At 28.7% G+C, this 23,614-nt stretch overlaps 1 protein-coding gene across 3 annotated transcripts in view; it reads left to right on the top strand.

Annotated features, from left to right (window-relative positions):
* Positions 1-23,614, top strand: part of LOC113366182 — a 224,494-nt gene that overhangs the window by 23,812 nt on the left and 177,068 nt on the right. The window contains exon 2 of one of the 3 annotated variants that reach the window (XM_026607747.1): positions 2,192-2,303. The exons of 1 other annotated variant lie outside the window; for it this stretch is intronic. The gene's annotated coding sequence lies outside the window, so the exon portion shown is untranslated. Of the gene's footprint in view, positions 1-2,191; positions 2,304-2,483; positions 2,758-23,614 lie in introns of those variants that run through there. One more of the 3 variants, XM_026607746.1, reaches the window with a different exon arrangement.

Raw genomic sequence — 23,614 nt, 5'->3', positions numbered from 1 at the left:
GTTTCAAGATATCACTTCTTGATATAAAGCTGCCTAAGTGGATATCGCATTTGGAACCTTGTGGTAGCAAGGCTCTTACCAGTTGCCACGTGCGCCACGGCAAACCAGTTGTCTTCTAAAAGCACATTAAAAAAATATCATTAGAAGTGTACTCATTCTTTATAACTGGATGTAGAATAGTAGTTGTCGTTAAATATCCTCCGTTTATCGTGTAAAATTTTTAACCGTTCTGGTCATCATGAGACATCCCAGACATGTTTAAGTCGAAACATTACACTGAATTCCTTGGCATGGATTGCTCAGATTGCATGAGATGATAACTGCATTTATCTTTTGCAATACTCAACACTAAAACTATTTTTTCTTGGTTTGATTTACATAATTGCGGTAATACCACATTAAATATAGTTGTCGCATGTTTTTTTACATAACGTAGGGCAAGTTATACATAATAATTGCAAAAAATAGAAAATGGAAATGTTTATATAAGTTTAGGTTTTAAAGGTTCCTGAACATTTTGGCATACCGTAGCAAAAATTGATTTATGCCTGTGTGTATGTATGCATGTGTGTGCCGTTGCAATACTTTGTCGACGATTTTGTTAACACGGATTAACCGATTTGAATAATTCAATTATTGGGGCATGGCATCGTGCCTTAAGGAAAATTGCTGGAACTTTCCATACCAAAAACTAAATTAGTAAAAAAACTTCGCAAAACTTTGAAAAAATTAGGTTTTTAGATTTTTTTTTGTATTTTGAATTATTTTAAAATTTTGAACATTTTTTTAAGCAATCGCACTGCATAGCTGATTTCGAGTCGAAATATCAAAGCGTGAGCGCCGCCTAGTCGTCTAACATGTAAACATTAGTACGGAACCCATATAAATGTACACATAATTATAATCTTTATAAAATATCTGATAGTTCAATATACATATGTCTAATGTTCAGTTTTGACTGCCAAATTGTATAAGGTTGTCAAATATCTCCCTTCCGCCTTTTTGTATTATAAACCAAGAGCAAAAAAGCGGAAGGGAGATATTTGACAACCTAATATTATTTTTCACTTGAATATCCGGAGACGCTGGACCTGCCTTCAAAAAAATTTCACCATCTGTTCATTTCTTCAGTGCTAGTAAAATGTTTTTTGAATTAATTAAATCGGAAACTCAGTTATCTCTGAAACTAAAATAACATTTTTGGTACTTTTTGCCCCGTATCTCCGAAACGGCTAGACCTGCCTTTGCAAAAAACGAATCAGCACCTTATCAGTAAGAATCGAATTCTTTTTGAATTATTCAAATCGGATAATCCGAGTTCGCGAAATCATTGACAAAAATTATTGTATCCGCACACACACACACTTTTTTCTAAAGTATGCCAAAATGTTCAGGAACCTCTGAAACGCAAACTTACTTTTTCTTATTTATTACTATTACTATAACTTACTTAAAATTGTAATTTAATTTTTGAACAGAACGTTCGATATAATGATTCAAAAAATGCTATTAATCCCGTAGTGTAAGCTATAGTAATCGCAAAAAAATCGAAAAAGAAAATTTTCGCATATTCGTTTCAAATATTTCAGAATATTTTTGCATAACTTACATAAATTGGGTGTATGATTACATGTGTGCATGTATATTTGGATAAAAATTTCCACGATTTCGGGCGCACGGATTAACCGATTTGAATTATTCAAAAACATTCGATTCCTATTGATGGGAAGACGTGCTGATTAGTTTTAGACAAAGACAGGTCAAAAACGGTAAACAGGGCAAAAAGTGGTAATTCAGTTTTTGAGAGAACGGAGTGTCTGATTTAAATGATTCAAAAACATTTTATTTGTATTAACGAAATGAAGAACAAGATCCGATAAAAAAAGTAAAAAAATGCCATCTGGCGGTCGAAAATGACCATTAGAGATTTGCACATCAAATTATCACATATATCTTAGAGACTTTAATAATAAGTACAAATGTTTACATTTCTATGGGTTCCGTACCAATGTTTATCCGTTAGATTACTTACGCGTTTTAATATTTTATCTCTAAAACAGTTACGCTTTGAAAAGAAATTCAATATTTTCAAAAATTTCAAAATATAAAAAAATCAAATTTTTCAGTTTTTTTTTTTTTTTAATTCAAAATTTTCAAAAATCAACATAATTTTTTTTTTTTTAATTTCCAGTACGGGAAGTTCGAGCAATTGAACGATGCCATGCACCTCCAGCTCGGTTTGAGTTGCATAATTGCAGTAATACCACCACAAATATAGTTGTCGCATGTTTTCCTGACTTGAGGTAAGTTTGATTTGCCGTAATGCGTAACCAAGCCGGGCGCCAGCGCTCTGCTTGGGTTAGCACGCGTTGCCACGCTCACGCCGCAATCAGTTGCTCTTGGGACGCCGAATGGTAAAGTTCTATGTGAATGCGCTCCGCTGGATTTTATTATTTATTCGTAAATAACAGTCAGTTGTGAATTTTTTACTAAAGTGATTTAACCGGGTATCATTAACAAAAAACGTGCAAATATTTTTATGAATATAGTTTTGTTTTATTTGAAAAAGTGCATAATCTCACGAAGTGTTGTGTGTCTGCATGGTGAATTATTTTGACATTGAACTCTTGAGTTATTACTGAACTCCAGAACTTTTGTTTTTGTGTGCTGTTTTTGTGTCTTGTTTTGTGACTGAACAAAGTTTTTGCATTAAAAATAAAAGGATTATACATTCGCCTTCTTTGAGAATTGACAAAGGTATGGTAGTTTAGTTTTGTTTTTATATATTTATATTTATATTACGATATGATACGATTATATATTGATACATGATTGAATTTAATAATTACAGAAAATAAATTATCTCAATTGAATTAATTACAGTAAAAATACAACTATTAAACAATATTAAGCCTAACATTAGTATTATCTAATACAATAACTTGAAGAAAAAAATGTTATAAAATTCAAATAGTTTAATTAAGGCTTGTAGATCTTGAGATTATTTTTATGGTAAAAAAAATCCTTTAAATATCCGTTATGCAATTTTTATTTGAGTCCCATATCTGGAAAATAATAATTAAGAGCAGTATCAAAAAAAAGTATATAATATGAAAATAATTGTAATAATAATTGTTTTATTCATAATCTTTGTAATAATATTACCACGTTAATTGCCATGTAATTAGACACTAGATTTTTCTCAATGGAGTGAAATCTATTTTATTTCTTATATTCTAACCTTTTTGCCCTGTCGTTTATAAGCTTATTAGATGTTATTGCATTATATGTCAGTCACATTTGTCTGACGCTTCTCTGAAGAAATTTAACCTTTTCCACTCGCGAATTGCGAAATTTATATGAATTTTGAATCCGGGTCGAAAGGGTTAATATAGGGCCATTGTCAGTCATATATGTGTGACATAAAAAATTGTGTTTTCGAAGAATTTTGGCAAAAAAAAATATTTGATACATTAAGTTTCCTTAATACATTTTTAAGATATTATGAAAATAAAAAAAATTAACTAAATTATGTAATGAAGCTACCCATGTCTATGTGACAACTTTTCTGATATTTTCGTGGCGAATAAAACAAATATGTATTGGCTCTGAGGACTTATGGCAGAGATTTCCAACCTTTTTGCACCGTGCCCTTCCTTGCCCCGCTCTAATCGAAAAATTTGTTACGCCTCTCTTAATTTTTTCAACTCAATTTTATAAATATTCAACTGATATTATCAGACTACAAATTAATATGAAATATTATGTAAAAATATGCATAAAAGCTAATTATTATTATTATTTTTTTTATTTTTGGTTATTTTCACAAATAGTATTCTGGAACAGATGTACGCGCCCCACGGGTTGGAAACCGCGGCCTTAAGTTATTTTCTCACACTTATTAATATCTTTGCAATCTTGTTAATTTCAATTTATTGCCTGAATATTGCAAACACTGATTTATATAATCCAATATCGAAGGTTTAAAATTTTCAAAATATCTTTGTCTTTCAAAATTTTTGGAGAGAGTTGAATGTATAATTGTTGTGAATATGCTTCTCACCTGTTGAAATGGATTTAAGGAGATATTCTAGTCTAGAAGTCAAAAAAATCGATTAATAAATCGTATTTTCGAAGTTTAAGTCATAGATAAACAAGTATAAATGGTTTAAGTATTTAAGAATATGTGAGAGAAATTTTTTAAAATTTAAATTATTTTTAATAATACAACTGTTTGATCTCTTATGTTGAATGATAATCCTCTTCTGTTTCCTTCCTTTAGCGTAATTTATAACGCGTTTTTCTCGAAACTGTCTTCAATGAGATGCTCACGATTTCTCGACTTATATTAGACCGATTTACTTGGAATTTTCAGAGAACCCTCTTTATGGATGTTTTCCGAACATAAACTAGCCTCAACCTCAAATTTTAATTTTTTTTATTTCGAAAAAAATTGAGAAACTCCAAAAAGGGGTAAGAAAAATGCTCCTCTTTTCAAACAGGTGACATTTTGTCAAAACAATTTTTAACTTATCCTCAGTATATATTTCATTGCGACATCAATCTATATTAATGTTTTTTCTCAATTTTTGATCATACTAGAAGGGTTGCAATCGTAAGTAAATTGAATAAAACGTGTAAATTTTTAAACCTCCGACTTCAAAAATTGATTTTTTTTAAATTATCAATAAAAATAATTAACTTGTTTTTACTTTTTTTAAACTCATGTAACGTTGTTAAATTAATCATAAAAAAATTGACAGTAAAATTTAAACGATCTAGAATCCATGCCTCATGTACACTAAAATACCTTCTTAGAGACAAATTTGTCAATAATTAGTCTTATTGCTAATGAAACTTCTATTTTATTTACTAGTTATATATCTGTTTTGAGATTTTTACATAATATATATACAATCTACATATATCCAAGTTTTCTGAAATATTTATGAACCGATTTCAAAAACTTCAAAAATCGATATTTATAGTTAAGACATATGCAATATATTGAAATATATTGCATATTGAAGGATATTATTAGGTGTCAATTTTTGTCTCTGATTTAAAAAAAATCCAACAGTAAATTTAAAAAAATAAAAAATTAAAATGTTTAATATTGAAATTAATGAAAGAATTATTTATAAAATGTTATTAGTAATTTGTATCGAATTGCATGTATTTTTTCATTGCATTAGTTGTTGAACGATCAGAAATCACAAGACACTGGGTTTGAATCTGCATTTTCAGCGATATCATGCAATAGAGATAACATCGTTTTCTTGATAAAAAACGGATTAACAATATGTTTTTAATTGAAAATGACTCTTTCAGGTACTACTGCACAAAAGAAATAAATCTATATAAATTTATACAGTTGTTTCGAACCTTACCGTACCGCGCCCCCTGGTTTAAAAATATTAATTTTTTCTATTATATTTTTTATATATTATAAAATTAATATATTGCACATTATGTAAATAATATTATGAAAAAAATATGCATGACTAATTATGATTTATTCATTTTTTTTTGTTATCAAATAGACTTTTTTGGTTTATATTCGAAAATAATTCACAGAAATACAGTTCCACAGATTGGAAACTGTAGAAATAATATAAATTCATACAGTGGTTTCCAACAAAGAAATGTATATATATATTATATATATATATATATATATATATATATATATTCATACTGTGGTTTCAAACCTTTCCGTACCGCACTCCCTGGTTTAAAAATATTAAATTTTTCTATTATAATTTTTTATATATGGCATATTATTATTCATTCATTTTTTTGTGTATATTCTAAAATAATATTCGTTTTTGATTTATATTCTAAAATAATGTTTTGAACCTTTGTGAGAAGGCGCGTTCCACAGATTGGAGCACCAGGACAAAAATATTCAAATTTGAAAGCATGGAATATTATATAAACTAAAGATAAAGTTTTTAGCAAAACCAAAGATAAATGTACGGTTACTGTTAAAAAACAAAGCTATTCACCAAATTGTAATACATATCCCTAGTAGAAACACCACTAGGTGCATCTACCAGTTTTTAATGAATATTGTTTTCTCATATGTATCGTTAACAGTATAATAATGAAATTGGTATAAGAAACTCAAATTTGAATAAATATAATTGCTATCAGATGTTCCTAACTTGATTTGAACTATTGAAATAATTTATGAAAACTTTGCATGTCAGCTCGAACTCATTTTCTCAGGTATCAGAGACACGAAAATCAAGCTATGTATTGATGTCATATTCTAAGATAAATATGACTATAATTATTTATATAACAAATACTTTTATTGCAAATTTTCACTGAGAAATATTCCGCATACGTGCATGTTCAAATAAAATAAATTCAATATTTCATCCATGATAAATAATATTAAACATTTTTCTCAAACAAGAGTCGCAATGTTTAAGAAACACGATACTCTCATAGTTGATGTATTCAAAATATGAAAACTGACAGTTTTATAATTCTAATGTGCAACAAATCCATATTTTGAATTCACATACATTCCAATATGCATACCTGTATTTATTATTACAATCCTATTTGCAAATGGTATTATATATTTTAATACCATGCAAAGACAATATTTACGAATTTCTGTTTGACTGTTACTAATATTTAACACAAACTAATGCCATGGATTCGAGATTAAGATGCCATGTGGCAATGCACATGTGAACTGTTTATATTATGTTTAATAAATCTTCATTGCATAAACAAAAATATCTATTGTGCATTCTGTCAATGTTCAACATAAGCCAAGTGTAATGGGAAAGTATTAGTTTAGCTTTTATTTTCAAGTGATAAGACTACTGGTGCGAATTTATTGTGAAAATAATTGAACATTGTTTCACGATTTGTGTTTATACTATAAGCTTAAAATATTGTATAACCCAATAGTTTTTTAACCTCCCGAAGGTGAAGTTTATGTTTTCATAAAAAACCCGATTCCTTGATTTTAGGTTTTCTCTACGTTTCAAGCCATTCTGAATTGAATGAGACCAAATCTGGAAAAAGTATGTGAGGTTGTGTGTGTGAACAGAGTTTTCACCTTTCGTTGACGTTTTCTCAAAAACGCGTGAACTGATTGTATCTCGATGAAGACTGTCATTTTCAGTTTTATGCGAAGATCGGCCGAGCCGTTTCTTTGTAATTTGCAACCAAGTGCAAAATTTTTCGTCCTCACACGTAGCTCACAATCCTGAATCGATTTTAGAAAATTAAAACCTTTTCGAAAGATATTGGTGGGACATGATACTGATTAGGTAAAGAGCAGTTTTCTTGTAATTAACCGCTGAAAAAATTTCTTACCGAAGCTTTTTTTACGATAGATATCATGGTCTTATAGAACATACTGAAATATTACGGCCCTACGGCAAGTTGTTTAATTTTAAAAATTCATCGGAGTTTGAAAAAATATCGTCAAAAATGTCATAAGTTCCTTTTGTGATACAATAAATCAAATTTTGTGAATTCATTAAACTACAAAATTAGGACATATAAAAACGTGTCTGTGCAATATATATTGAATATAAATACAGAAAATTCTAATGTTTTTGAGAAAATTCAATTGGAAATCGAAATGTTTAGATTCAATTGAAAGCGAAAACCATTTTCGAAATAAACAGAAAATTTTATCTAAATATCCCAATTGAATCCCAATCGATATTGAGTCAATTATAACACATTTAGGGAAGTTCATGCAACTTGCCTCAAGGCAAAATGCCTCTTTAACTAGTTTATTCTATAATTTTTAGCAAAATATGTATTTTTTGAAACACAATCAACTCATCTTAAAGAAAAAACGATATTTTATTATTTTATCATTATTTTGTAACATTTCTTTTTGAGACCAATTCTCCGATAAAATAGAAATGTAATGTTAACGCTGTGCTATGGGTATATATTCGTATGAATTGGTAGTAAGAAATGTCAAAAAGCTATGTATTTGCTGTTCGATCAGGCTTTGTAAACATAAAATCTAACTTTACGTATGTGTTATCAGTGAGGCTTAAGAAAGATGCAGTTATGATAGAATTGTTATTTTTCGTAAGTTTTTTAGGTTAGTTTTATGTTTGAATTGTTACAACATTTCATACGAAGATAGATCCATAACATAGCGTTCCCATCATGTTTCTATTTTATTAAATAATTGGCCCCTTAGTTCTACTATCGGTGCTATTACGAAAAATAAGTTTGTTGTTGACAGAAAAATGTTTTAGAAAATTTCGTTTTCCAGGCGTTTTAACACGTTGCCGCAAATGACGGCTATAGCCGTCCGATCTTTAGCGATATGTAGGAAAAGTGTGCGGCAACGTGTTAAGTAAATCTGAATCGTTTGACAGCAAAGTTATTTAATCTACGTGTGTTTATGGGTGTGTATGTATGGGCGAATCAAAATTTGACCTTTCTCCGGTGTTTGTTCCAAAAAGTCATCTTCTCCGATTCCAAAAAATTTCAAAGGCATTTGATGAAACTCTATAAAAGTATTAGTGTATTTCTTTATATAATAATTAGTAAATAATGCAGAAATTTTTGTCAACGTTTTCGTAAAAATTCTGAATAGATTTTGGAATTCAAAAACATTTCAAAAGAATTAGTTAACAATCATGATGATTGTATTTTCTGCTAAAGATCGGCTGGGCCTCTTTGCATTAAATAGTGAAACAATTCATAGTCTCTAAATAAACATTCTAAAATATTATGAGAAACCTACGAAAAGCAGTTTAATTTAAAAAAAATAAAGTTCGAAATAATGAGTCGTGGTCTTAAAATCTTCATCCCTGTGTGTGTGTTCCTTATTGATTCCTGTTGACATCCGCACTTTCCAAAAGAAAGATGTAAAATTTAATTAATACAATTGCAGGAATGATATGTCTTTGAAAGATATCAATTGGAAATAACATTGATTAGCTTTTAGTGAAAGCGGAAATTTCACTTACGAAATTGACAGTTGACAATTTCACAGCTAAATTTATTTTCAATTTCATGGCTAAATCTCAATTCTTGATGATTAAGTTGATGATGTAGTTACATTTATAATTTTTTCTTATTCAATAGACGGGGTAAAAAGGACGTCTAAGGAGCAAATAGGTCTAAAGTCTTATTTTTTAATTTTCAAGGGATTTTACGAAATAACAGCTACATTATTCAACCAATGCAAAATATAAATTTCATGGCCGCATTTTTGCCATTGATGACACTGCACATAACCTTGTTTTTTTATTAAATGATGTTTACTTAAAGATTATATTAAGAACTCGTAAACTAAACAACCAAAAAAAACTAACAACGAAAGAAAATACTTTTGTTATGGAATCCTAAACATATATCTTGACAGCAACGCTGGAAGAATCAAAGTGATGGCTGATTTCCTCTACTTTCAAATATTGTTAAAAAATGCTTAAATTCACTTGTTTTCGAGGACCATTTTACCCGCGGACCTTTAAACCCCGCTCTAGCCTTCATGAAGAATACTTTACTATATTATTCTTCGTTAGATTCTATAAACTGCTATAATTTTTTACTGTCTTTACAGATTTAAAGACAGATCATTCATTCATCTTTGAAAATTTATTATTATTACGGTTCATATCATCTTGATGAAGATTATCATAATAATATCAATAATCTTAATTGTGTATCTCTTACATGTACACAAATATTTCGCACTTTAATAAAATCTTTCTTATCATCGACTTATCGAGAAATGTTTACAGTTTTTTTTATAAATTGATTGATTGATGATTATATAAAAAAAACTGAGCATTGGTATTATCTATCTATTAGAAATGAATAAGTTTTAATAGTCATAAATATTACAAAGTATTATTCACATTCACATGTATACTTATACAATCAGATGAAATCTCGATAAAAAGTAGTCAGTCATTCATATATCTTGTAGGTATGAAAACTTTCTTCGGCAATGCCATGCCGCCTGTTTACAATTAATTCATAAAGAAAAAACGCCGATATTTTTAGCTGGAAATTTGATGTAACAGGAAGCAGATGTTATCAAAATTAAGAACTCTTACGTGTGATGTGGAATAATCAATGTATACAATGTTGATTGATTTTTATCGATGAAGAAAAAAACATGGTTATTATTCGGCATGATTATTTACTAATATTCTCTCGCAAATCATCAAATTTTCACAATAATTTAAATCTATTAGAATTGCATTTGAACGCGTATTTATATTTTTCTATTTACTTTCATATTAAGCATTGATGCAGTTTAAACTTCTTTGATGCTAGTTGAGATGTTTTTGTGGTTAGCATAAAGGGAAAAAAATATGGCGTATATTTATAAAGTACAAAATAATATGTACAATGAAATGTGCTGTCATATATAGTCGCTATTATTGGACATTGTTCAGAGACGACTTCTTTACCTTATATTTTAGAGTTTACCTCTTATTAAAGTTTACCTCTTGTTAAAGGTCTAAGACACACATGTCTTTCCATCGGATTAAATCAATACATATTCATTCTAAACTTACACATATTTTCTTATATCAACCTGAGGGGATACGAATTTTTACTTGAAAATATAGATAAAACATATGTTTTTAAGTCGGGGGAAAAGCCATAATAATTAAAAAAGCTGTTTAATAAAAAATTATGTCTTTAGTAGTCACTGGTCACGAGGAGTGATTATAACAGCTTATATAAAATCACACATTCTGACTACAGTTCAAATATAAAAACATTAAAATAGCAATTTTGAACAATTGGAATAGTATTCTTTAAATAGTCTCAAAAACCTTCTAGTTGAAGTAAAACTTCTTTAGGCGCGAATACGGTGTAAATCCGTACAAATGCAACGGAAGTGCGTTACGGCAGATAAGATAAGATAAGAGTCGAGTGCCAATGATTCGTCATTCGCTCTCGATGATATCATTTCTATACGGGTGATTGTGATTAGTCGTCATATCAACAAGGAAATCGGCATAGATAAATAAACATTTAAAGTTACATCGTAGTATAAATGTTGATTTAATGAAAAATGCCTGAATCAGAAAAATATTTTACCCTGTTCCTTAGAAATTATTTCTATATTATTCGTAGTTTCTATAAATCTTTGAAGTTATTAAAATGGAAAATATTTTTTAGGCAAGACAGATATTACAGCTGTTCAAATAATGAGATTATATCGCGAAAAAGTAAAAAAAAATACAAGCAGTCAATGAATGTATGTTAATTTTAATTACACGAAGTTCTTCAAACACAATTACATGATGAGTGAAGTTGCGAAAACAATATTTGTATAGGCGTTGTTTAGCATAAACCACTGTGTGAACGACTATTATAGAATTTACTAATTAGCAATTACTTCATTTCACTTCATTTCTAAATGTTAATTACAATGATAAACCCATTATATTATTGTTTTTAAATATTATACATATTTTTAATACTATTATAAATATATAATTTTTAATTTATCATTATATAAATGTGTATAATGGTTGACACTAATAAATGTGTGCATCACGAGTGTTACCATATTACTAATAAACAATATGATGTATTTATTTTTACTTAAATGCCATCTTGTACAGTAGCAAATAAGTTTTACTTCAATCGCGTGTGAACCTTACGCGCACTCTTTTTTACTTGCTCTGATACTTATTTTCTTCATCAACTTCAGTAATACGTATTTACAAATCTACTAACAATTATACGTGCACAATACTAGAAGAATAAAAGTTTATTTAAAATAACAATTTATTTGCTTTATAGTGTTATTGGTTCAAACATTTTATTAAACATTTCACACCGACATTCCAGGCACAGTAACGTGCATTTTAACAACACTTGCTCTTAATAATAATTAATTTAATAAATAATCATGTTTTTCAACTTGAGTTTTTAACTAAAAACCAAAATTTTTTTTTATCAAACTTATATGTATGTGCTCATTGATCATCTTTAAAATTTTATAATCTTAAAATTTCTATGTGCTGTAACATAAAAGCACTTTTACAAATTAATACATAATAAAAAAGATAAATTTTACAATATATAAAATTAAAATAAATTATTTTTCAAATATTTTCAATTTTTCAATTCAAAAATATGCTTGTTAATATAGAATATATATCTATATTCTATAATGCAAATTATTATTAATTTCTGGAATATTGGAACACATATCCTGAATGATTCTGTATAATTTTAATACCGATGAATGTGACTAGATCTTCTACTATTAAAGAATAAAGCCGACAAGATTCCATGATATCTGACCGTCAAAATGGAAAGTAAAAGACAGTAAGTCAATCTCTAGCATATTTACGTTTATTAAATATGCAAGGTATTTTGACGCATTTCTTCGTAGCCCACTTGATATGCCCACCGAAGTGTTGGAAATTTGGAAAATTCCATTCCACATTGACAATAATTCCGGTGGGAATTGTTATTTGTAACTATTTCATTGGAATTTTATTTAAATGACAAATTTCTAATCTTTATATTTGTTGCAATGCGCAATTTTACCTACTCGTATAAAAATACGAGTAAAAGATTGTATAGATTTACAGAATTCAGTATTCTTATTTTTCCCTATTCTTAAACAAATGTCAATAATACCAATAAATGGTAGTATGTGACGAAAATGGTAAAGCTTTTGCACTACACCGCAAGGTTGCGAGATAGAGTTCCGCGTTCTGTAACCTATAGCATATCTAGCATAATGATATTAAATTCCACTTAAAAATATAGATAAAAAATATTTTCAAGTATAACTAGTTTTTCGTAGCATTAAATTTGCAAAAAATTAGAATATCATCACGATTAGAAAAGGCAACCATTGGATTGTCTTATAAATAAAAAATATATCAAAAGTAGAATTCGGCAGTATTTGATTTTGATGCAAAATTGTTTGGAAATATTAACTTCACTTGTGACAAACAATTAAAAAATAATGCACATCAAGAAAAAAATTGTTTTCAGTTTTCTTTTCACCTTATGCAATTTTATTATGCAAAAATTACAAAACGCATAATAATTTCACCGATTATAATTAGCTAAAACAGCTTCTAGTCGAATTGCACCTTAAAAAGTTCAAATAACCATTGGAAAAGTTAATTAAAATTTAAATTACCCAACAACCCATAAGCAGTTAAAACAGCGCTATATCGTTATTTTAATTACTGAATTAATTCAAAATTACATACAAAGCGTTGCCTGTTAATGAGACATATATTATACAATTAGTTCCATATCTATCTTGGGAAAAAATGATAAGATGCAAATATAAATTATATTAAGCAAATAAAAAATAGCTTTTGAGATAACCGAGAAACCCTTGAAACATGGGAAATATATATTTATACAGATGTTAATAAAGAGATAAATGCTTCTGTAAAGCTATTTTTGATATAAGACATTTCGATGGTTGCTAGTCAAAGGACTTTTTACCAAAATTTATAGAAAGGTAAGATGACTTAAAATTTATTCCAGAACTTTGTCAGTGTAAATGTTTAAAAGAATGGATCAACCGATCAGTCACTTTTTAACAAAATTATCATATTAATATATTATTATATATTAATGTAATATGCAGTGTAATAAACACTAACTTAATTATTACACTGACATTATATCCATGTATGAACGTTTGAGTTTATATCACATTTTTAGCATTTTTTTCACCCAGAATTTTGGTATTTTACAAAATTTGCTTATTATTATTAGCTACTGTTAGATAGTAACCTAATACCTAAATACTAAACAAATATTGTTTTCGCAATTTTACTCATCATGTAATTGTGTTTGAAGAACTTCATGTAATTAAAATCAACATGCATTCATTGACGGTTTGTATTTTTTTTTCCTTTTTCGCTGGCGATATTATCTCATTCTTTGAACAGCTGTAATATCTGCCGACTTCAAAGATTTATAGAAACTGCGAATAATATAGAAATTATTTCAATAAACTTATGTTTTGTACACGGCGCAAATGTTGCATTTGTTTTTATTATTTTCATTATAATTATTTATGGAGAACAGGGTAAAATATTCTTCTGATTCGGGCATTTTTTATTGATTTAAAATTTGTACTACCATGTAACTTTAAAATATTTATTTATCTATGCCGATTTACTTGTTGATATCGGTACGCATACAACGTTGATGCCGGTACACATACAACGACAGATTTCTATTTACATACACGACGACTTATCACAATCGACCCACATATGATGAATAATAAAAATGATTTCATCGAGAGCGAATGACGAGCAGTTCGGGCGTAACGGACTTTCGTTGCATTTGTACGGATTTACACCCGAGTCACTCCTAAAAAATTTTACTTCAAAAATTTTTATTTTTCCGAGGGAGAACTATGTTTTCGTCGAAAAATCTCATTTGCCAATTTTGTTTTCTCGAAGTTTCAAGTCTTTCTGAATCTTGTTTGACACCGAAAAGAAGTATATGTGTGTGTGGGAGCCAAAATATGCAAGTTACACAAAATAGGTTGGACTTGACAAATAAATAAATTCATAAAGATCTATTTTAAGTCTACTAATAATTATGAATTCATTTTATATTTTTGTTTACCCCCTTCTTATGTAGTATAAAGAACAGCATCTGAAAAAGTATCTTTATCGATGACTGAGATTGTTAGGTTATTATTTAACTTTTGTAACTGAGGACTGTATAAAACACTGTTATATTGGTATAATTTATGTATTTGTTGGAAGTTCTTATTAATATTAATGATTTGTCACTAAGTCATGTCACTAACTACTCGGTCGAGGATTATATAGATTTATTACTTATGTGGGAGTTGTAATTAATATTAAAGTATAAACTCCCGACTATAAAAATATTTCGATATCAAAAATATACATGACATGTCCCATTGTTTTTTTACAAATTAAAACCAGCCTGCTTGATATCCCCACACACTCCCTGCCCAGTGTTGATCTCACAGTTTAAAAAGAAAATACAGGGAAACACGTTATAAAAATGTGGTGGGAAAGCAGATTATAGCAGACCAGTGTTGTAATACTGATCAATTACAAATTTCCATGTTTCGTCAGCAGATCCACCATATGTGGTGATTCGACCTGCCATCAACTCCATATTCTGCATAAGGTTCTGACTAAAAAAAAAAACATGTGGAAAATTTCCTGTACCTCGATGTCGGTGAACTTCTAAGATTCAGCCTCGATCTAATTGGTATTAGTTATATCAGAATTACTTAATGTTTAGAATGCATAATTTATGGGTACAGTTTCCAATTCTGCAAGCGTTGCATTCGTATCTGATGAGTTCCGATCAGAGAAAGAAGCTGGCTCTTTATCCAAATCAGGATCTTTGGTATCTTTGACATAAGAGTCCAGAATTGTGGAATCCAATAAATTATGTCAAATTTTGTTTTGACTCGTCGTTGTCACCGATAATGGGAGGTAGCATTATAAGACGATTTGTTGAGTTAACAGAGAAAAAGAGGTTGAATTGCAATAGAGTTCAGGCTCCAAATTATTTTTTCTGTCAGCAATAAACACTGAGGTCTGGGTATACCAAATGAGTAACCTCGGAAGTCTGATCCAGATAGTAAGTGCGTTAACTATGATGGATTGGACTGGACGTACCTTATAGGTCGTCTCTGAAGACCAGTGACTATGGTGCTGCGTCAAATTCAATTTTTCTCAAATCCTCGAATAATAAAACTCCTTTTTTTTTCTTCATCTCCATCGTCGTGAGTCACCAATGTGGGAGTTGTAATTAATATTAAAGTATAAACTCCCGACATATAAAAAAATATATAAATTTATTAACTATAAAAATATTTCGATATCAAAAATATACATGACATGTCCCATTGTTTTTTTACAAATTAAAACCAGCCTGCTTGATATCCCCACACTTATTTATTTTTTTATGTTACTACTATTACTACGCGGACTTCAGTTTTAGAAAGGTAAAGTAAGTTCGATCCATCAATAAAAAAAAATACAGAAAAAAACGATCCAACTCAGTACCACCCTCTCTCCGGGGTAGCAACCTTCCGGTACAAAAGCTTGATGCCATGAAGATTGCCATCTTCATGGCCAACAAGATAATATAGAAACACGTCCGAACAGCATCATTGGACGTAGTTGTTATATCTATTTTTTTGTACTATATGAACAATTGATTTAATGTCTTGTGTAGATAGATGATGGATCAAATAAAAAGATTTAAGAATAAAAAACGACGAATCATTGTTCACGTTAACACTAGTAAGTGCACTGTTCCTTGCATAACTATTTTATTGTCGTCGTTTAAAAACTCCCGTATTGCGACAGAATAGATATTAAACTCCTTAAATGGAAACGATGTAAATGGGAATATATAGTCGGGCTTAGTCAGTAAAGTCTCTTATATTGTTCAGAATCCGTCTGTTCGAATCCATGAAAACAATGCCTTGAGGTATTTCAAATTAGCTATAGACCGCAAAGACCTAACATTTCGTGCTTGATGTACGTTGTTTAATGAACTTGGCCGATTTCTTCGTGTGTGAAAATGATGTTATATAGAATAAACTTGCTGATTTACTTTAGATGAAGATCGGATCAAAGATGTGTAATTAATTTTATTTTTTTCTCTTGAAAAAGATTTTTTTATCTTGAATATTTTCGATAATTCACATTCCGTTTTTATATTAAATACTTCAGAAGTTCGGTGTTTGCATTCAAAGTAAATTCTCTGTAAAAAAATTCTTGTTTTTAACTTCAGAATTTTGTAATTCTATAAGTTGTTCTGATGATTTTTTTTTGCTAGTGGCTATTAAATTTCAACCCAATGAATGTCATATTGAAATATTTTTTATATATTTTTATAAGAAAGCTACAGAATTGTTGATGTTTTTTAATTGTGCAGACATTTTAAAGTTTCCCAAGCAATGCCAGAAAGATTTATGGAAAATATCTATTATCAATATTTTCAGATAAAATGGATATCACAGCGATTAATATTAGGAGTCGGGGATGAACTATATGCACTACATGAAAAGAAATCTGAAATAGTAATATTACTTAATTCAACTGATTTTTATTTAATGGTAATAACTCAATTCGATATTTGGGAGTTTCTACAAAATGTGAGTCTATTATTTTCTCGTTTCTACAATACACATAAAAATCTCGTAAAGATTTACTCTAGTATTAAGGAAATTAAATTTTGCTTACATTTCGAGCTAATAGTTTTTCTAGCTATAATAATAATTTTTATTATGCTTGCACTGAGTTTCGACAAATATAAGTAAAACTAGTGGAGCATGGCATCGTGCCTTCAGGCAAATGCATGGAACTTTCTTGGAAAGGAAAAACTAGTTTTTTCAAGAATCTTGAAACATAAAATTTTGAAAACATTTAAAAAAAAATTCATAATTTTTGAAAACTTCGATTATTTTATCCATACTGATATTGAGGACATTTGTTTGAATTATATAGGGTAACTTTTAATATAGTAAATCTTAATACGGAATCTATAGAAATCGAACCATAGTTCGTACTTATTATTAAAATCTCTATATAATATCTTACAATTTTATGTGATATCTTTAATGACCATTTTTGACTGCCAAATGGCTATTTTATTGCTTTCTTCCTGGATCTCCAAAACCGCTGGACTTGCCTTCATTACGCCAATACAAGTGAAATGTTTTTTGAATTATTGAAATTGTCTTTTTTCTCAAAAACTTAATTTCCTCTTGAATTCTTTGCTGTGTGTCTCCGAAACAGCTCGGCCAACCTTTGATAAAAACTAATTAGCGCATCTTATTAAGAATCGAAAGCTTTTTAACTTCTCGAAGGAGAAGTCGATCCTTGCTCCCGAAAACGTGATTTCATTTTTTTTTTAATTATCAATATTCAATTACAATCTGTTTCTAAAATACAAAAAAACATTTAGTAATTATGAACGACAATATGTAATGTTATGGCCAAAATAGAGTTTACCCATTGGTATCTTTTTTTTGTTACGTGTATTCATAACTGTACATTTTTATTTAATTTTTTTTATTATGCCAAAATGTTCAGAAACCTGGGAAACATAGGTACAAAAAACTTCATTTTCGATTTTTGGACGATTACTATAACCTACCGTATGGAAAGAAATTTCTGGCAAAACCAAATAATATTGGCGTCATTACTAAATGAAAATCTCAATTATAAGCTAACTTCAAATATTGACCCCAAGCATGTCCTTTTACTTACTTATTTGTTGTAAATTTATGAGCGATTTTTACATTTTCTTTTACATAAATTTTTTTACATAAATTTTTTTTTTACATAAAATATTATTAAACTAGACTTGGAATCATTTAACCATCTTGGTATCACTCACAAGTAGTAAGAAATTTGTAGAGTTCTTCCTGAAATTACTCCTGGGCAAACGAACATGTATATTACAAATTGACATACGATACCACAGGATTTCATTTACATTATTAGAAATTTATTAGAACTATTTTAAAATAGCTTTAAGTTTATTTATTCAAGCTCATATATTCTATCGATATGGCGTTCTTTGAACATCTTTAATACATTTCCTAATTAAAAATTAATACAGTGCTTCGTGATCTTATATATCTATTTACGTTTCAGCACATATTTTATATATTTTTTTAAAATGTATCAAAGCCTTATATGCTGGTTCCAGCTTCATTCTATATCCAATCATCGTTCATAAAACAAACCTACATTCCTGGAATCTAAACAGGCACTGTTAACCGAAATGAGATCCATTTATTTCGATGACTTCCATACAACGAACCCATAAAACCCCGGACAAAATCGAACGTGGAACAAATCTTTACGACGCATGATAAATTTTCATGATTGAAGTTGATTTATTGTTTTAAATAAATTCAGAAATATTTGCGTACAAGAAATAAGTATAGCATTTTATATGGTTTGATTGTATGATATTCCTGTGAATGGTTCGGGAATGTGTGTGATAACTTGTGTGAGATTGTTGAGCGTATTTTCTGACTCAGGTACGTATTTAGGAGAAAACATAAATGGGCATGATAATAAAACATGTAATATATAAACCATTTTTTGCATAGACATTTTAGGTGATCATGAGTTTACGAATATTTTACGTTAGAACATTATAATAATATAACTGTTATATAAAAGTATTTGAACAAAGCATTGCCCTAAAAACTTTACAACTCAGTACTGAATGGGAAATATTAACTTTTTCATGAATTTGAAAAATTTTCATATATCTTTACGTTTTAGGGGTTTCTGAACATTTTGGCATACCTTAGAAAAAATGGATGTATGTGTGTGTATGTTTGTGTGTGCGTGTGCGTGTGCGGATACAAAATTTCGTCGACGATTTCGAGAAAACCGATCAACCGATTTGAATAATTGAAAAAATATTCTATTTGTACTGATAAGGAGACATGCTGATTAGTTTTTGGCGAAGGCAGGTCTAGCCTTTCCGAAGATACGGAGCAAAAAGTGCCAAAACCGATAACTCAGTTTTTAAGAGAACGAAGCGTCCGCTTCAAATAATTTAAAAAACATTTTACTTGCATTGACAAAATGAAGAACTGATTAAATTTTTGAAAAGGAATGTCCAGCGGTTATGGACTCTTAATAAAAATAAGTTAAAAAAATGTCATTTGGCAGTAAAAAATGTTTATTGGACATCTGCACATCAACTTATCAAATAATTTATAGAGATTTTAATAATGTATAAACATTTTGTGTAAATTTTTTTGGGTACCGTACCAAGATTAATTACTCAGATATATTGAAGCAAATTTACATGGGCTGTGGAAATAATGCTTAATTGCTAGTACTATTATTATTACAATATTATGTTTATTTTTTTGAATAATTCTAAGAGTCAATACTGCTAGTTTAAACTCGTCTCTTATAAATAAAATAGATTTCTTTTATTTATACACCGAGATAGTGAAAATATTTTATAGCGAAATATTATTAAAATTATTATTATATATTTAAAATAATATTTATATTGTTTTTATTTGGGGAGTACTTGGCGAAAGTGATAGATTCTTTTGGTCATTGCTAAAAAGTGCGAAGAAAATTTCAATATCATCATAATTAGAATACAAATACAAATCTTATGAAATATATAGATAGTAATCGGTATTTGTTTACAACAAATTCCTATTTATTCAAATCATTAATTGAATATTGTTTTCAACATTTTGAAATTAATTAATTAAACAATACTTATTGCTAGACTAAAATTATAGCTTTTTGATGTAAGCAATATATACCAACTTTTGAATTTTAATTCTAAGAGATATTTTATACGAAGAGAATTCTGGAATCTAAAGCTAATTGTATATATATTCCTTCAAATTTGTTTGAACATAATTTAAACCATAGGTTTCTAAATTTTTTGTTTCGTGACTCATTGGCCTTCGCTATGGACTCCCTAATTACTCAATATCGTTTTTTTTATAAATTTTTAACTTTACTATAGATTATAATTGAATTTTATTTTAAATAAAAGTATCAGTTACGTATATACATGCATAAAAATAATCCTTTGAAAAAGTCATTTAATTATCGACATTTTACATCAGTTTTGTAAAGTTTATATTCTTAAATCTTGCGGCTGATGATATGCAGTCTATATCTAATTTTTGCAAAAAGATCACTATTCTATAATTATTAAATCACTTTTTACATTTAGTATCCAGAAATACTATGACTGCCTCAAAGCATAAATGATATTGCCAACCATAAATTTTTTGTCCATAAAGAATAAAAGAGTTTTTCATTCATATTGCGAACATATATTGAACGCATTTTTATGCTACAACTTATAAATTTTTATTAAATAAAAAACATTTTTATTTACTTTTCAGTTTCTATTTATAAATATTATATATGACTTCTTTTTCATAGATACTGTTAACCCCCATTTTTATTTTGTGAAATTTGTTTTCGCTTAGGGTTCATCTGGATCAATTTGGGAATTACTGATTTGATCTGTTACATATCCTTCCTTATATACTTCCTTGTGCCACAATTACAATATTGCATTTGACCAATAATAATATCAAAACAAACTTAATATTTCGAATAAATTCATAAGCTTTAATGAATGAAAATGGTTTGTATTTTAAATACCTTTTTTTGTTAAAATTTTGGTTTCCTAAGCTACTTCGGCACTGTGCTCTTAGTACTCGTATCATTTCATTCTTTCTTTCTCGGCCAAACACCGTATCCAATTTACATGCTATGTGATATATGATATGAAATATGGAATTTTGTACATAATATCGTTCCCTCTTCTGTTAACAGACCACGTATACGAAATAATACATTTGCGGTATTCTTATTGCAAATTCCCAGCAAGTGCAAATTCATAGGGTGTGGTGCAAGTCCTCCTTGACTGCGTTATAAGCTACATATATATATATAATTAATATCACAAAATTCTGTGAATATATATATATATATATATATATATATATATAATATATATATAAATCACTTTGGCAATTTTTTTGTACTTTGACAAATATTTCTATACTTGTACAAACACTAGTAGAAACATTTCAGACTATAAACCTCTCCTTCTTTTTGTCACATTTTAATTGTACTCTATATATTTTAAAAAATTATTATTATTTTTAATAACAGATATGTAGGACACATTACCTATGGGTAAGAAGTCCAATTAAAAGTTGACAAAACATATGTAGATTTCATTAAACATAAACGTAAAAGATAATTTTAAGATCTAAAACTTATAGAGCTAATTAAGAGCTAAAACTTATAGAGGATTTTTTTTATCAATTTGGAAGCATTTGAGCCCCTGGGAGCAAGTACATTCGAAAATGTCCATATAATACCCTGATATACATTTAAATCATATTATAAATATTTTAACTTCCTGTAGAGTTAGTTATAGTAATCGCAAAAAATCGAAAACGAAAATTTATATATTTATATATATTCATGTTTCAGAGGTTTCTGAACATTTTGGCATACCTTAAAAAAATGGATGTATGTTTGTGTCTGTGTATGTGTGTGTGCCTGTGGGTGTGTGTGCGCAAAAACAAAAATACGAATTTTCGTATTTTCGTATTCGATTTCGAGAAACATTCGATTCCTATTGATAAGGAGACGTGCTGATTAGTTTAAATGCAAAGCAGGTCCAGTCCGTTTGAAGATACGGGGCAAAAAGTGCCAAAAATGATAATTCAGTTTTTAATAGAGCGGAGCGTCCGATTTCAATGATTCAAAAAAATATTTTATTTGTATTAACAAAATGAAGAACTGTTTAAATTTTTGAGAAGGCAGGTCTAGCGGTTTTCGGAGATCGAGTATAAAAAGTAAATAAAAAATTAACAATAAGTACTTTTGTTTATACTTCTATGGGTTCCATACCAATGTTTATGCGTAAGTCTGCGGCTCGATGTTTGAAAAAAGTTAAAAATTTTCAAAAAAATTCAAAATTTAAAAAAATCGAATTTTTCAAAAAAAGTAATTTTTTTAAAATTCTAATATTCTAAATTCTTAAATTTTAAATTCTAATCTAAAAACTTTGATTTTGGATACGGAAAGTTTGAGCAATTTGCCCTAAGGCACGATGCTATGCACCATTAGTTTAATTTTTTTTTACGTTTCTCTATATAGTTCAGTCATTTAGTAGTTTTACCTTAACAGTTTTCCGGTAGTTTTGAAAATTGGTGATTTTATAGATTTTGATGTGATCTTTACGAATTTCAACTTTGCCACCTCGGATTTTTGCCGCTGCCGCCGCTATATTGGAAAAATTGCGTCAAAAATCAGTTTTTCAACGATATCTCCTTTCTGACTCATGTTACATTAAAATAACTATATACAAAATTAAACTAGACAAAATTTTCTATAATTTATTCAATAACGTTTTTTTTTCTGTAACATCAATAGTTTTAGCGTACGTGCGCCGCAAAGTTTCTGCTGCTCGCGCCACCATCGGATATTTGGCCGCTCTTTGCACTTGAACGCATTCTCTCTAATAAATAAATAATTTCAATAATGAATTAAGCTTTTCTGCTCAGGTCTGTCCTAGAAATAACATAAATTAATCATTTTTGTTTTTCATTTTTATTTTTGCTGATGATTGAACATTTTAAATCATACAATTTAATGCATTTTTTTCTTTTTTTTTGGCAATATTTATATAAATTTGGGATGATTAAACTATGAAATATTGAATGAACTCAAATTGGAACTGTATATAGGAATAATCTTTGGCGATAATCGTTCTAATAACTCGATTGCAACGGATAGATTACTGCGTATTGTATATAAGATTATATTATCTTCTAATAACAACACACAACGCCAATTATCTGTATTTCTACATCTACACATGTATAATATGTTCAGAATAGGGTTTATACAAAAACCGACATTTCAGAAAACTGGTTTTCGAATTTTAATTTTACTAAGAAAAACGGTTTTAACCGGTTTTCGAATTTTATATAGAAAATAAATTTTTGCTAGAACATTCTGTAATTTATCCGCAAATTTAGTGAAATTTAGAGTAGTATTTGAATAAATTTATTTATTGTTCAATTTAACAGATA

Source organism: Ctenocephalides felis, unplaced genomic scaffold (assembly GCF_003426905.1).
Source record: "Ctenocephalides felis isolate EL2017-DRISC unplaced genomic scaffold, ASM342690v1 CF-g0.4_SCAFFOLD_01170, whole genome shotgun sequence".
Taxonomy (NCBI): Eukaryota; Metazoa; Arthropoda; class Insecta; order Siphonaptera; family Pulicidae; genus Ctenocephalides; species Ctenocephalides felis.
This window is presented reverse-complemented; position numbering and strand designations above follow the sequence as displayed.